Source organism: Oenanthe melanoleuca, chromosome 5, assembly GCF_029582105.1.
Source record: "Oenanthe melanoleuca isolate GR-GAL-2019-014 chromosome 5, OMel1.0, whole genome shotgun sequence".
Taxonomy (NCBI): domain Eukaryota; kingdom Metazoa; phylum Chordata; class Aves; order Passeriformes; family Muscicapidae; genus Oenanthe; species Oenanthe melanoleuca.
The window spans coordinates 60,172,235-60,189,526 of NC_079339.1; positions in this window are offsets into that span (position 1 = coordinate 60,172,235).

Consider the following 17,292-nt stretch of genomic DNA (forward strand, 5'->3'; position numbering starts at 1 on the left):
CAGGGGGCTCCAGGAGAGCTGACATCAGTTTTCAGCCCAAGTTTCCCTGCAGGGTTTAAGGAAAATGCTGGATGCAGGGGTGGATCCCAGAGCTGGGATCTCTGCTCTGAGCCTGCAGTGCCCTCCCAGCTGGGAGCAGCACGGGCAGGGAGATGCTCCCTAACATTTGGAGGAGTTTGTTTTGCAGATTTTTTTAAGCTACTGCAGTAGAAAATAAATAAATACTGAAGGGCAATTTTAGCAGCGTGATTCTAATTTGTTTAATCAGATTATGTTGTTTTCTTCACTGCTGCCTTCTAATTTGGATATATGAAAATGAAATTAATATTAGATTCTCATATTTATTCAGACTTAATGAGATGATTGGAATGGGTTGCCAGAATGAGTCTTTTAAACGTGGCTGAACTTCTCTTCCTGGGACGTGTCTTCCATGAGGGCTGAATTCCTCCTGAAGTCAGGAAAATTACCCAAAATGTCACTTTTGCTCCAAATCATTCCAGAACTGTGTCACCAGCAGCTGCTCCAAGGTTTAACAGCACCAAACACAGGAGGGAATGGCCTTAAACGAGGGCAGGGATGGATGGGATGTTGGGAATTGGGAATTCCTGGCTGGGCTGGGATTGCCAGAGCAGCTGTGGCTGCCCCTGGATCCCTGGCAGTGCCCAAGGCCAGGCTGGACACTGGGGCAGTGGGAGGTGTCCCTGCCATGGCAGGGGTGGCTCTGGGTGGGATTTGAGGTCCCTTCCCACACACAGAGCAGCAGCAGTGCCAACCCCTCCTGCTGGAACCAAATCCCAAATCTCCCAGGGCTGAGCTGCCCATCCCTGCCCATCCCATCCCATCCCATCCCATCCCATCCCATCCCATCCCATCCCATCCCATCCCATCCCATCCCATCCCATCCCATCCCATCCCTTTATCCCATCCCATCCATCCCCAGAGCCGTGGATCTCACCCAGAGCTCCTGGGGCAGGGGTGGGGACGAGGGACAGGACTGACCTGGCACGGGCACAGGGGCCTGGCCAGAGCAGGTTTTTGGGAACTCTGGCTGTTGACACCACTCTGCAGACACTCCTGTTAATTACTGTGGGGTTTCAACTGAGTTTTCCTTAAAATCCCCGACAGCTCCTCACCTGATTATCTCCATTGTGAATCCAGCCTTGTCTATCCGATAATATTTCCCACTCAATCAACACATGCCTCCAACTTGCAATTATCTTGGGAAATGTTTTCATAATGTACAACCCTTCACCTTTTTGCTGCGCTGATTTATTGCCTCCGAGTTAAACCTTGATGTTCAATTTCCCGGCGTTGTTATTAACATCTCCTGCTAGAGAAAATAATTCCGCTGAAATTTCATGGGAAAATGAATCAAAACATGGTGATATATTTACACATGGCCTTTTAATCATTTCAAACATTGAGAAGTTTTTGATTTGAAATTACAGTAATTTTGTTTCAATTGTCCTTGGTATTATCCCCAGCCATAATTAGGAATATCCACAGAATTAACCGGCTGGCGGCTCCTTCCACAAACAGTAAACAACACTCTGATGGAAAGGAGCACCAGTTGCTGCTTTGAATCCCAGGTTCCTGCAGGTTTTCAGTAACAAGGACTTGGGATCAAGGTCCTTTTCTTTTTGTTTGGAGCCAGGAGCGGCGGTGAAGGAGGCAGAGCAGAGTGGGATCAGCACAGCCCATCCCAGCTGGAACCTTCCCAGGCTCTTCCTCTGCAGCAAGGAAGGTTCAGAATGGGCTGAACCCCGCAGGGCAGGGGGGCTCTGCAGGCACTCACACACCTGAGTCATGAAATCAGGGAGGGATAAATCATAGAATTAGGGAATAATAAATCACAGGGTCAGGGAACCAAAAATCTCAGAGTCAGGGAACCACAAATCCCAGAACCGGGGAACAACAAATCACAAATTCAGGGAACCACAAATCCCAGAGTCAGGGAACCACAAATCCCAGAACTAGGGAACCACAGATCCCAAAACCAGGGAACCACAAGTCCCAGAATCAAGGAATCACAAATCCCAGATTTGGGGAACCACAGATCCCAAAATCAGGGAACCACAAATCCCAGAATCAAAGAACTACAAATCCCAGAATCAGGGAAGCAAAAATCTCAGAATCAGGGAATCACAAATCCAGAATCAGAGAACCACAAATCCCAGAATCAGGGAACCTCAAATCCCAGAATCAGGGAATCGCAGATCCAGAATCAAAGAACCGCAAATCTCAGAATCAGGGAACCAAAACTCTCAGAATCAGTGAACCACAAATCCCAAATCGGGGAACCACAAATACCAGGGTTAAGACACCACAAATCCCAGGATCAGGGGACCACAGATCCCAGAGTCAGGGAATCACAAATCCCAAAATCAGGGAACCACAAATCCCAGGATCACAAAAACAAGGAATCACAGAACGGTTTGCAGGGCAGGACCTGAGACCCCGTCCTGTCCCACCCCCTCCCCAGGGCAGGGCCCCCTCCTCTCTTGCAAGGGAAGAGCTGTTGGAGCTCAGGGCACTGAGGGTTCAGGATCCCCCCTGGAAGCTCCTCCCGTGCCCAGAGGAAAGGGAATTCCCTCTGTTATCCTTGCAGTGGGTGATGCCCCTCAGGGATTGCAGTCCGGGATTTTCCCCGGCGAGGTGTGAGCCAGGATCCATCTCTGTGCCTGCCCTGGCTCTGCTGTGGAGCTGAGTGCAGTCCATGCACACACAGCTGGTAGAGCTCCATAAACCCAAAACCTGCTCAGCTCAGCCAAGCCTCAATCAGCTTCCACCCCCTGATCCAGGCTGGGAACACAGACAGGCACAGGGCCAGGACCTCTCACAGCAGATTGGGATGGATGACCCTCATTTCCCCATCTATGAGCCCAATAAAAGAAATGTTGTTGCACTTTAATGCATGATCTGTCATGATAATGAAGTTTTATTTACCATTTGCAGGAAGGTTTTCCCTGTCAGAGCTGCTGCTGGAAGAGCAGCCCAGCAGGATCCCAGGCTGCCAGGCAGCAGGGCAGGCTCTGTGTGGATTCCTGAATAACCTCTGCTGGGTTATTCGTTCTCCAGGATGCAGCTGAAGGCGCAGAGAGGGGCGAGAGCTGGGAATGAGGAGCTCAGGTTGTGCTCCTGTGGCTCCTGGGATGCACCTCTGGCTGCCCACAGCATTTCCCTCTCCCAGCAGGAGCCTCTCCCTCTGCAGAGCCCTCCTGGAGCCCCTGGGCTGGTTCCCAGTGAGTGACCCTCCTCACCAGGCTCTGGGCTCTGCCTGCCTCTGGCTCCATCCCAGCTCTGCTTTTCCTGACGTCCTTCTCTGTTCCACCAATTCCCTGCCTAAATCTCCTCCTGGTCCCTGTGACAGCTGTGCCTCAGCTCTGCTCCTGCCCTTCAGCTTTCCTGCCTCCCTGCCTGGACCCAACAATCTCATATTTGGATTCAATGGGTTTAGAGGTTTTCTCCAACCTAAATAATCCCATTATTCCTTTCCTCCCCAGTATTTCTCTGCCCTTTTCCCAGCTGCAGCCTCCCATTTCATTGACTTCAGCTCATTTTAAATAACCCACAGGGCTGTGTTTCCATTCCCTGGCTGTCCCTGAGCCAGGCCAGCACAAGGCCAGACCCAGTCACAGCCCAACGGCCACAGAAATGTCCAACAACTGATCCTAAGACACAATTTACTCCCCTTCCTCTCCCTCGCAGTCTGCTGATGCAGTGATCCATAAAACTTATGAGAAATATTTATAAAGGTGACAGCCCTGACATGGAGAATTAAATCACAATAGCAGAATGTGCCAATTTAGGAGCTTATGAAGTTCAAGTGAAAAACCCCAGAAAAAACAGATGAGGAACTGTCACAGCTGAGAAAAACAGGAGTCTGAGGAAATCAGAGCTGTGGGTTTGGTGCCTGCAGAGCAGCAGGAGGAGGGTGTGACACCAGCAAGGGGACAGGCAGGGTGCGACATCAGCCAGGGGACAGGGAGGGACAGGCAGGGACAAGCAGGGACAGGCAGGGACAGGCAGGGTGTGACATCAGCTAAGGACAGGCAGGGACAGGCAGGGGACAGGCAGGGTGTGATATCAGCCAGGGACAGGCAGGGACAAGCAGGGACAAGCAGGGACAGGCAGGGTGTGACATCAGACAGAGGACAGGCAGGGACAGGCAGGGTGTGACATCAGCCAGGGACGGGCAGGGACAAGCAGAGACAGGGAGGGACAGGCAGGGACAGGCAGGGACAGGCAGGGACAGACAGGGTGTGACATCAGCCAGGGACAGGCAGGGACAGGCAGGATGTGACATCAGCTAAGGACAGGCAGGGACAGGCAGGGGACAGCAGGGACAGCCAGGGTGTGGCATCAGCCAGGGACAGGCAGGGACAGGCAGGGAACAGGCAGCGACAGGCAGGATGTGACATCAGCCAGGGACAGGCAGGGACAGCCAGGATGTGACATCAGACAGAGGACAGGCAGGGACAGGCAGGGACAGGCAGGGTGTGACATCAGACAGAGGACAGGCAGGGACAGGCAGGGACAGGCAGGGGACAGAGCCCCAGCAGCCCAGGGCAGCCCTCCCTGCTGTGGGGGAGCCAGAGCTGCTCCTGCAGCACCCGAAGAGATGAGGGAGCAGCAACACCAATGCACCAGAGAATTTGTTATTTGTTCCATGAGTGAATAGCAGGGTTTGTTCTCTGGAAGCACCGAGGTGTGTGCTGTCCTGAGCAGCTCAGAGCCTCCCGGGGGGAGCAGGGTCTGTGGCACCTCTGTGCCAGGGCAGTCCCCACACAGGGACGTGTGACAGACCAAACCCTGCACAGGAGCACCCAGCTGCCTCTGGCTGCTTGGGCAGCACACTGGAGAGGAGATTTGGAGCCACACAGCCATTGACTCATGGGGACATTCCATCCTCCTGTGCTGGGGGGACCTCAGAGCCCACCCAGTGTCCCCCTGCCATGGCAGGGTCACCTCCCACTGTCCCAGTGTCCAGCCTGGCCTTGGGCATTGCCAGGGATCCAGGGGCAGCCACAGCTGCTCTGGCAATCCCAGCCCAGCCAGGAATTCCCAATTCCCACCATCCCATCCATCCCTGCCCCTGGCAGTGTCCCATTCCCTGTGTCCTGTCCCTCCATCCCTGTCCCCAGCCCCTCTCCAGCTCTCCTGGATCCCTCCAGGTGCCCTCAGCTCTCCCTGGATCCTTCTCCTCTCCAGGGAACATTCCCAGCTCTCCCAGATTCCCTCACAGCTTACACAGCATCTCCCACTGAGAGTTACTTGACATGTTTTTTTTGTGGTTTTTTTTTTTTTTTTTTTTAACACATTAACCCAATTTTTAGGCAATTAGTAAAGAAAATGTTGCAATTACTATTAATTTGTGTTACAGCTAGTCATCCTGTCACGTGGATCTGCTGAAGGAAAGGAAAAGGGAAGAAGCCCTTGTTGGCTGGTTCCCTACCCAGGCACCGTGTCCATTAAGAGACAAATAACCTTGATGTGCTGACACTTATCAGAGTCAGAAATCTCATGATTCACCAATTAATGTGGGAATATTAATGAAGAGCATCGTGTTGTTCCCAGGCACTCCCTGGTTACCTGAATTTTGTGCTAAAAAACCTTCAGAGTCAAAACAAGTGGGTGAAGGTAAATGAAGTTAAATTCAATATTACATTTTCTGTTCACCTGGCATGGCAAGTGTTCCAGGAAGGAAACTGAGCTGCCAGCTCTGGGCAGCTCCAGGGCTGAGGAGTGAAAACTGCTGAGGGGAGCAGGAGTTCTGTTTGTGCTCTGCTCCTCCTGGGTCTGGGATCTGCTGCCCCTGTCCCACCTGCAGTGCAGAGGGACATTGCATTTCAGAGCACAGGTGAGGACATCAGGCTGCTCTGAGCACTGGTGGGTGATTAATTAACTCCAACCCCACCCTCAGTGGCTCCTGATTCACCCAGTGCAGGTTTAGGAGCCACACTGCACTTGGGAACTGATAACTCCAGAAAAGGTTTGCCAAGGAGCCAGGCAGAACTCAGGAGTTCTGCATTAACATTTTCCTATTTGCCTGTAAAATACAGCTGTGATTCACACCAAGCACTCTGAGCAGCTACCCTGGGACTGTGTGGCTAAAAATTCATTTAATCTGAATCTATTTAAAAAGTTCCTTCCGAATGGACTCGGGGGAACAGATTTTGCATTGGCAAGGAGATGTATTCCCTGATTTAATACATCTCCCTGCTTCTAATTCTTCTGATTCTGTTATATGGAGCCACTTGTTGGAGTGCTGCAGTCGTTGAAAAATGGAATTAATTGGAAGTTGATGTGGGTTAGAAGCTCCTGCTGGTCTGTCTGGCTGGAGAGGGATTGTCACAGGGGCTGCTGTGCTGCTGTGGCTCAGATCTGTGCCCAGAGCCACCCTGGGGCAAAGGAGGGCTCAGGGATGGGGATCAGCCCCAAGCAGGGGCACAGTGAGCAGCCAGGGTGTCCAGAGAGGCAGAGCAGGGTGGGAAAATCACACAGGCATGGAATGGATTGGGTTGGAAACCCTGAAACCCTGAAATCCCACCCAGTGCCACCCCAGGGACACCTCCCACTGTCCCAGGTGCTCCAAGCCCAAATTCCAGCCTGGATCCAGGGGCAGCCACAGCTGCTCTGGCAATTCCAGGAGGAATGAGGGAGCCGTGGCTGAGGGACCCAGGTGACACTGCCCAGGGGGGTCACAGGGTCACAGGGCTGGAGGAGCCTGGGCAGGAAGGAGTTAATGCACTGCACACCCTCAGCCAGCCCTGTGGGCAGCAAAGCCAGGCCTGGGACAGGGACATGTGCCCAGGGGGTGTCCCCACAGGGCTCACAGCCCCAGCCCTGGGCACCCAGCTGGGCACAGGAGCCAGGGCTGGTGTCCTTCCCTTCCCTTCCCTTCCCTTCCCTTCCCTTCCCTTCCCTTCCCTTCCCTTCCCTTCCCTTCCCTTCCCTTCCCTTCCCTTCCCTTCCCTTCCCTTCCCTTCCCTTCCCTTCCCTTCCCTTCCCTTCCCTTCCCTTCCCTCCCCTCCCCTCCCCTCCCCTCCCCTCCCCTCCCCTCCCCTCCCCTCCCCTCCCCTCCCCTCCCCTCCTTTCTTTAATTCCTGTTTTTATTTTCACAAGACAGAGGTAAAACACTCACCAGTGTCCCTGCTGAGTGAGGAGGTCACTCTGTCACTCTGACACCTCCAGACTTTTTCTGGACCCTTTTGGTTTTTGCTGCTCTTTTCTGGCAGGGACATCTCCAATCCTTCCACACAGAGAAACCCCACAAACCATTCAGGAGCTCCACACAGACATCTGAGCCACTGTTTCCTGAGCTGAGGCTCCTCTGCACAGTTATCTCTCTTTTTTATTCTGCATCTGATTCCTGCACTGGGGCTCGTGCTGTAACTTTTTAAAATGTCATTCCTGGCATTACTTGTTGGATTGAAAATGTTATTTAAATGCATTTCACATGGACATTTATTACCAAGCTGGAAGGAAAACATTCTCTTGGAAGTTTACACAAGTTATGAACTTCACGTTTGTATTTAATGGCTTGGCAGAATTGCATTGTGAGAAAACATTATAAATATGAGAAATAAAAAATATTTCTAAAGATATTGTATAAGCTTCTGGATTTATCTCCCTCTATTTACTCCATTGCTCTGAGGGTCCATTAAGGCAGCAGTAATCTCATCCTAAAGACAGGATGTCATTCCTTATATCTGCATTCTGCTGCCACCCTTAAAGTGGGCCCCAAAGATCCACAAATGGGAAATAAACAAAACAGAACAAAAGAAATCAAACCAGGAAAAAACCATAATGGGACCTGTGGTTAATCTCAAAAGGATTTTTTCTTATTTGTCAGGCTTAATCCCCCTGCTCTGCAGGGACCAGATTTTCTCCTGGGCCACAAGAGAGCCTGGAGAGGGACTGGGATGGAGGGACAGACACAGGGAATGGGACACTGCCAGGGGCAGGGATGGATGGGATGGTGGGAATTGGGAATTCCTGGCTGGGCTGGGATTGCCAGAGCAGCTGTGGCTGCCCCTGGATCCCTGGCAGTGCCCAAGGCCAGGCTGGACACTGGGACAGTGGGAGGTGTCCCTGGGGTGGCTCTGGGGGGCATTTCAGGATTTAATGTCCTTTCCAGCACTCTGGGATTCTGGGATTCTGGGATTTTGTGACTCCATGCTGCTCTGCTCCCAGGCTCAGCCCCAGGGCTGCAGCCACCAAGGTCCCTCTGGTGTCCCCACCAGAGCCAGCCCCTGCCCAGGGGCTCCTCAGGGGCTTTGCTCCTGCTCCTCTGGGCAGCAGGAAGGACAGAGGGACACGGGGCTTTGCCCAGCTGTGCAGAAAACCCCTCTGGGCAAGGCCAGTGTCCATCCAGGGGCTGGGGCAGTGCTGCAGCTGGTTCCAGGAGGGACAGAGCCCTGGGGCACAGCCCCTGGGGTTTCTGTCTCGGGGTTCCCTCTTCCTTCCCCCCTGCTGAGGCACCAGGAAGGTGCAGCCTCCCCAAACCTGCCCCATTTCCCCTGAACCTGCAATTCCCCAAATTCAGAAACTGCCTCGTGCAGCCATTTGGCCAAACTGTGCAGGCCAAACTGTGTGGGTTCTGTGACAAACCTGGGCTGGAAGTCAACCCCAAAGCTCAGAAAGTCCCATGTGGATGTTCAGGAGCTGAACTGTGGCAAACCTGGGCTGGAAGTTCATCCCAAAGGTCAGAAAGTCCCATGTGGATGTTCCAGGAGCTGAACTGTCACAAACCCAGCTGGAAGTTAATCCCAAAATTCAGAGAGCCACATTTGGATGTTTCAGGAGCTGAACTGTGTGGGTTCTGTAACAGACCCAGCTGGAAGTCAATCCCAAGCTCAGAAAGCCCCATTCAGATGTTCCATGAACTGAACTGTCCCAGCCCTGTGACAAGTCTGGAATTAATCCCAAAATTCACAAAGTCCCATTTGGCTGCTCCATGAGCTGAACTGTCCCAGCCTTGTGACAAGTCTGGAATTAATCCCAAAATTCACAAAGTCCCATTTGGCTGCTCCAGGAGCTGAACTGTCCCAGCCCTGTGACAAACCCAGCTGGGAGTGGGGACAGACATCCAGCCCCATCCCAAATCCGTGCCCACCCATTCCCTCACCCAGGAACTGACTGTGCAGACACCAGCACATCTCCCCTGGCCCAGCCCAGCCCCGCTGCCCTCCCTGGCTCTGAGCCCCTCTGGGCTCCCCTCTGCCTCCCTGCACTGTCCAGCCCTGCTGCTGATCCCTGCCTGGCCCCTGCCCAGGGACCAATGGCAGAACGGTGCAGGGCTGGATTTTGGCACTCACAACTCCTTCCTGCCTCTCTTGCACTTGGAACAACCTTTAGGCACTGATGAGCTCAATGGCAATGGTCTGTAACTGGTTATTGGGATTTTAGTGTGGGTGTGCACAGCATACCAAAGCCTTATGCAGGTAAATGAAATATTGTGGGGTAGGAAGGAGTCCAGCTCCCAGGGATGCTTCTCAGCCCAGCACAGACGTGGGGCAGGAGGAGAGGAGCCCCTGGCTGTGCTGGCAGGAGTGTGACACCCCCTAATTAATGATGGGGCACGAGGAGCACAGCCCAGCACAGGCTGTGGGGCTGCAATGGATTTTTGCCAGGAGTCTGAGGCTCACATTAAGGGTGGAAACATTTTAATTTAGCAGTTTTAACAGGACGATGAAGGTAAAGAGTCAATCGAGAGGGTTTGTGATGGGCCAGGGAGGGGGAGAGCAGTGCAGAATGGGGCTGCACTTTTTCCTGCTGTCCTGTTTTTTTCTTCTTTTGCAAAAATTCAGTGTGAATTCTATGTAAATTTACAGTTTGCAAACCCATCCCTGCCCACTGAAGAGCTTGGAATTGTTAATTAGTTCTTTCCTCCACTGGGAGAGAGACCCAGAGAGGCAGCAGAGGTCCCACCTGTGCCAGGTGTGCAGGAATCATGGAAGCCCAGCCTGGTTTGGGTGGGAAGGATCTTAAATCCCCCCAGTGCCACCCCTGCCATGGCAGGGACACCTCCCACTGTCCCAAATCCCAGTGTCCAGCCTGGCCTGGGGCACTGCCAGGGATCCAGGGGCAGCCACAGCTGCTCTGGCAATTCCAGCCCAGCCCTGCCCTCCCTGCCAGGGAGGAATTCCTCCTAAAATGAGACGTGGGCAGAGAAGAGAGCAGTCTGTGGAGCTGTGCTGTGCCCAGCAGCACTGGGCAGCACGAACTGGCAGTTCAGTGCAATTTCCATCTTCACATTCACTGTCAGAACATCTCCTTCCACAGGAGCAGGTGTCCGTGGCCTCCTGCAGGACGCCCTGCTCCACCCCAGCTCTGTGCTGGAATTCAGCTGTGCAGAGCCTGGAGGGATCAGCTCCCTGCAGGGACAGCTGTGCAGGGGTGTTGAAGGGAGCAGCCCTTGGTCCCACCCCAGCACTGGCTCAGCTGCTTGAATCCACCTGCACGAGTTGCTTTCACTTTCCATCAGCTGAGGCTGATCCAGTAACAAAGGTGCAGAATTTCCTCCTGTTCCTGCTGCTGCTCCCTCTGATCCCCCCTGCACTCTGGAGCCATGAGAGCTGCTGGATGGAGGCACAGAGCCCCTTCCACCGCCCACTGAGGGTGTCCCTGCCCCAGCCCCTCCTGCCCTGTCCCACCCAGGCTCCCCCTGCCCTCCCCCTCGTTTCCCTGCAGCTCCCTGGAGTTACTGGCACAGTTTGATTTATTCTCTGTCTGCTCAATAACAAATGATTATGTGTCTTCTCCCAGTGATTTACAGGGATGAAGTGGCTTCTCCCTGGAAGCCTGTGCATTGTAAGTGCAGCCCTCCACATCCAGAAATGCAAACGTTGCTGTGGGCATGGAACCACAGCCAGGGAACCTGGGGATAGAACCATGGGGATAGAACCATGGGAACAGAACCAAGGGAACAGAACCAAGGGACCAGAACCATGGGAACAGAACCATGGGGACAGAACCATGGGGACAGAACCAGGGGAATGGAATCAAGGGAACAGAACCATGGGAATAGAACCATGGGAATGGAATCATGGGCATGGAACCACAGCCAGGGAACCTGGGGATAGAACCATGGGCATGGAATCAAGGGAATAGAACCATGGGAGTAGAACCATAGGAATGGAATCAAGGGAACAGAACCATGGGGATAGAACCATGGAAATAGAAGCACAGCCATGGAATCACAGGAACAGAACCATGGGCATGGAACCACAGGAATGGAACCATGGGAATAGAACCACAGGAATAGAACCACAGCCATGGAACCACAGGAACAGAACCATGGGGATAGAACCAGGGGAATGGAATCTAGGGAATAGAACCATGGGCATGGAACCACGGGAATAGAACCACAGCCATGGAACCACAGCCATGGAACCACAGGAATAGAACCATGGGCATGGAACCACATCTGTGGGCTTGGGCACCCAGGAGGGGACAGGGAAGGAGCAGGGCTCTGCTGCCCAGGAGGGGACAGGGAGGGATGACAGAGCACAGCTGAGCAGTGGTCCTGAGCTGTGGCTCTCTGGCCCTCGGGGTGCCCTGCCCTCCCAGGGTGTTTGCAGTCAGTCATTGGGGGTGCCAAAGCCCCCTCAGGGCACTGAGTCCAGCTGTAATCCCAGCCCTGCCCAGCCACCACTGACCCTGTCCCTGATCCATCCTCACCACCATCCCTCACTATCATCCATCCAGACAGCACTGAGATCCTCCCTGACATCCAATCCCAGAATCTGCCCTGGCAGCACTGAGACCCCCCCTGCCATCCAAAACCAGAAATCTGCTCTGGCAGCACTGAGACCCTCCCTGCCATCCACAACCAGAAATCTGCTCTGGTTCCAGGCAGCACCCAGACCTTCCCTGCCATCCAATCCCAGAATCTGCCCTGGCAGCACTGAGACCTTCCCTTTCATCCAAAACCAGAAATCTGCTCTGGTTCCAGGCAGCACTGAGACCCTCCCTGCCATCCAATCCCAGAAATCTGTTATGGCAGCACTGAGACCTTCCCTTTCATCCAAAACCAGAAATCTGCTCTGGCAGCACTGAGACCCTCCCTGCCATCCAAAACCAGAAATCTGCTCTGGTTCCAGGCAGCACTGAGACCTTCCCTGCCATCCAATCCCAGAATCTGCCCTGGCAGCACCCAGACCTTCCCTGCCACCCAATCCCAGAACTGCTCTCCTGGCCCATCCAGAGCAGGGTCCCCAGAAGCTCCTGTGGGACATTGCTGGGGCTGTATCTCAGGGGAGCCTCTCTCACCAAACCCTGAGGAGGGCCCTGAGTCCTTCCTGCCCTCTGGGGAGAGGAGGATGAGGAACTGGGTGAGAAGGATGAGGAACTGGGATGAAGGAGGATGAGGAACTGGGTGAGGAGGATGAGGAACTGGGATGAAGGAGGATGAGGAACTGGGATGAAGGAGGATGAGGAACTGGGTGAGGAGGATGAGGAACTGGGTGAGGAGGATGAGGAACTGGGTGAGAAGGATGAGGAACTGGGTGAGGAGGATGAGGAACTGGGATGAAGGAGGATGAGGAACTGGGATGAAGGAGGATGAGGAGCTGGGTGAGGAGGATGAGGAACTGGGATGAGGAGGATGAGGAACTGGGATGAAGGAGGATGAGGAACTGGGTGAGGAGGATGAGGAACTGGGATGAGGAGGATGAGGAACTGGGATGAAGGAGGATGAGGAACTGGGATGAGGAGGATGAGGAACTGGGTGAGGAGGATGAGGAACTGGGTGAGGAGGATGAGGAACTGGGATGAAGGAGGATGAGGAACTGGGTGAGGAGGATGAGGAACTGGGATGAAGGAGGATGAGGAACTGGGATGAAGGAGGATGAGGAGCTGGGTGAGGAGGATGAGGAACTGGGATGAGGAGGATGAGGAACTGGGATGAGGAGGATGAGGAACTGGGTGAGGAGGATGAGGAACTGGGTGAGGAGGATGAGGAACTGGGTGAGAAGGATGAGGAACTGGGTGAGGAGGATGAGGAACTGGGATGAAGGAGGATGAGGAACTGGGATGAAGGAGGATGAGGAGCTGGGTGAGGAGGATGAGGAACTGGGATGAAGGAGGATGAGGAACTGGGTGAGGAGGATGAGGAACTGGGTGAGGAGGATGAGGAACTGGGATGAAGGAGGATGAGGAACTGGGTGAGGAGCTGGGTGAGGAGGATGAGGAACTGGGATGAAGGAGGATGAGGAACTGGGTGAGGAGGATGAGGAACTGGGATGAGGAGGATGAGGAACTGGGATGAGGAGGATGAGGAACTGGGTGAGGAGGATGAGGAACTGGGTGAGGAGGATGAGGAACTGGGATGAAGGAGGATGAGGAACTGGGGTGAAGGAGGATGAGGAATTGGGTGAGAAGGATGAGGAACTGGGTGAGGAGGATGAGGAACTGGGATGAAGGAGGATGAGGAACTGGGTGAGGAGGATGAGGAACTGGGTGAGGAGGATGAGGAACTGGGATGAAGGAGGATGAGGAACTGGGTGAGGAGGATGAGGAACTGGGATGAAGGAGGATGAGGAACTGGGTGAGGAGGATGAGGAACTGGGATGAAGGAGGATGAGGAACTGGGTGAGGAGGATGAGGAACTGGGTGAGGAGGATGAGGAACTGGGATGAAGGAGGATGAGGAACTGGGTGAGGAGGATGAGGAACTGGGATGAAGGAGGATGAGGAACTGGGATGAAGGAGGATGAGGAACTGGGTGAGGAGGATGAGGAACTGGGATGAAGGAGGATGAGGAACTGGGTGAGGAGGATGAGGAACTGGGATGAAGGAGGATGAGGAACTGGGTGAGGAGGATGAGGAACTGGGTGAGGAGGATGAGGAACTGTGGTGAGGAGGATGAGGAACTGGGATGAAGGAGGATGAGGAACTGGGGTGAGGAGGATGAGGAACTGGGTGAGGAGGATGAGGAACTGGGATGAGGAGGATGAGGAACTGGGTGAGGAGGATGAGGAACTGGGGTGAGGAGGAAGCTGCCAGGCCCTGCAGGTTCTGCACTGTCCCTCTCCAGCCCCTGGGACTGATCCCAGAGAGCTCCTGCTGCTGCTGGAGAGCCCAGGGCTCTCCCAGGGCTCCCTCCCTGCAGGGCTGCAGGATTTCACCCTCCAGAACCCCCTCGGGCCCTCACAGCCCTTCTCTGGTGCTTTTTAGCCACAATAAACTCGCTCCTGGCACATTGTGAACCTCTCCGTGGCACCTCCCCACAACAATCTATTTAATTGAGTTAACTGGCTGAATGTGAGAGTCTCATTTTTATGCTGTTCTGATTTTTTATACTATAACCACTGGAAGGAGTTTGCATCACGTTTACATGTTATTTTTTCCCTCAGACATTGATAATTGTTATCTCCTTTTAAAGAGAGCACTTAAGGCTATTTGCTCCATCTCCTTGTGAACATTTACTCTCAAGCCCGTTTAAGCAATCACCATTCAAATCCAGCACTTCAGAGCAAAGAGAAATAAAATAAAAGCCAAGGTTTTTTTTTCAATTGGAGGGGCCAAGATGAGAATGATGCCTGTAAAAGCAGGTTATTTGTATCCATCAGTGGCCAGGACTTTGCAGGTAGCTGTAAAAAGCAGGGTGTAAAACGAGGGGCTGAGGTCAGAGCCCAGGAGGGCGGCAGCTCCATCTCTGCTCCCAGGGACAGGGACAGGGAACAGCTGGAGCCGGCCCAGGGGGTCAGGGTGGGTTTTGGGAAAGGTTCTTCCCTCGGAGGGTGGGACAAGCACTGGAGCAGCTCCCCAGGGATTGGTGACATTCCCGAGGCTGCAGAGCTCCAGGAGGGTTTGGACACCAGGGATGCCAGGGTGGGATTTCGGGGGCTCTGGGCAGGGACAGGGGCTGGGTGATCCCTGTGGGTCCCTCCAGCTCAGGATATTCTGGAATTCTGTCCCTGTGAAATGTCTCTGTCGCCAGCTGTGGGAACATCCTTGGAAATGTTCCAAAACCGAGAGACCCGCGTTGCTCAATGGGCTCAGGGTGCCCGTGGAAGGCTGGGCTTGGCCCAGGGCTCCCCTCCGGAGATGGGGCTGGGCTGGGGGACACCTCGGGCTCCAGGTTTTCGGAATTGCTGTCCCGGCTGTCCCCGGTGAATCCAGAGCCATCCCTGCCTCTCTGCAGCCGCACCTCCGCCTCCCCAAATCCGCAATGAATAATGCATCAGCTCCATCCCAGCCATAAATAACGGCGCCGCTGCCGGAGATCCGAGCTGCTGCTTTTCTCCCGCCTCGGAGCTTTAGAGGAGCATCTGAAAAATGTGTTTAATCCATCCAGCAGCGTCTCGGGAGGATCCCAGCTCCAGCCTTAATTCGGCACTGCTGCTGCTGAGCGCTGGTGCCGCCCAGGGCAGGGGATCGGTCCCGGGAAGGGATTTCCAGGGCACAGCAGGGATGCAGGATGCAGGGATGCAGGATGCAGGGATGCAGGGATACAGGGATGCAGGGATACAGGGATACAGGGATACAGGGATGCAGGGATAAGAGATGCAGGGATGCAGGGATACAGGGGTGCAGGGATACAGGGATGCAGGGATACAGAGATGCAGGGATGCAGGGATACAGGGGTGCAGGGATGCAGGGATGCAGGGATACAGGGATGCAGGGATGCAGGGATGCAGGGATGCAGGGATGCAGGGATACAGGGATGCAGGGATGCAGGGATACAGGGATGCAGGGATGCAGGATGCAGGGATGCAGGGATGCAGGGATGCAGGCATGCAGGGATACAGGGATGCAGGGATACAGGGATACAGGGATACAGGGATGCAGGGATACAGGGATGCAGGGATACAGGGATGCAGGGATGCAGGGATACAGGGATGCAGGGATGCAGGGATACAGGGATACAGGGATGCAGGGATGCAGGGATGCAGGGATACAGGGATACAGGCATGCAGGGATGCAGGGATACAGGGATACAGGGATGCAGGGATGCAGGGATGCAGGGATGCAGGGATGCAGGGATGCAGGGATGCAGGGGTGCAGGGATACAGGGATACAGGGATGCAGGGATGCAGGGATGCAGGGATACAGGGATGCAGGGATGCAGGGACACAGGCATGCAGGGATGCAGGGATGCAGGGATACAGGGATGCAGGGATACAGGGATGGAGGGAGTCAGGGACACAGGGATACAGGGATGCAGGGATGCAGGGATGCAGGGATGCAGGGATGCAGGGACACAGGGATGCAGGGACACAGGGATACAGGGATGCAGGGATACAGGGATGCAGGGATGCAGGATACAGGGATGCAGGGATGCAGGGACACAGGGATACAGGGACACAGGGATGCAGGGATACAGGGATACAGGGATACAGGGATGCAGGGATGCAGGATACAGGGATGCAGGGGTGCAGGGATACAGGGATACAGGGATGCAGGATACAGGGATGCAGGGATACAGGATACAGGGATACAGGGATGCAGGGATGCAGGGGTAACAGGGATACAGGGATGCAGGGGTGCAGGGGGGATACAGGGATGGATACAGGGATGCAGGGATACAGGGATGCAGGGATGCAGGGATGCAGGATGCAGGGATGCAGGGATACAGGCATGCAGGGACACAGGGATACAGGGATGCAGGGGATACAGGGATGCAGGGATACAGGGATGCAGGGATGCAGGGGTTACAGGGATACAGGGATGCAGGGATGCAGGGATGCAGGGATACAGGGATGCAGGGATGCAGGGATGCAGGGATACAGGGATGCAGGGATGCAGGGATGCAGGGATGCAGGGATGCAGGGATACAGGGATGCAGGGATACAGGGATACAGGGATGCAGGGATGCAGGGATGCAGGGATACAGGGATGCAGGGATGCAGGGACACAGGCATGTGGTGATACAGGGATGCAGGGATGCAGGGATACAGGGATGCAGGGATACAGGGATACAGGGATACAGGGATGCAGGGATACAGGGATGCAGAGATACAGGGATGCAGGGATACAGGGATACAGGGATGCAGGGATGCAGGGATGCAGGGATACAGGGATGCAGGGATGCAGGGATGCAGGGATGCAGGGATACAGGGATGCAGGGACACAGGGATACAGGGATGCAGGGATGCAGGGATGCAGGGATACAGGGATACAGGGATGCAGGGATGCAGGGATGCAGGGATGCAGGGACACAGGGATACAGGGATGCAGGGATACAGGGATACAGGGATGCAGGGATACAGGGATGCAATGATGCAGGGATGCAGGGATGCAGGGATGCAGGGATGCAGGCATGCAGGGATACAGGGATGCAGGG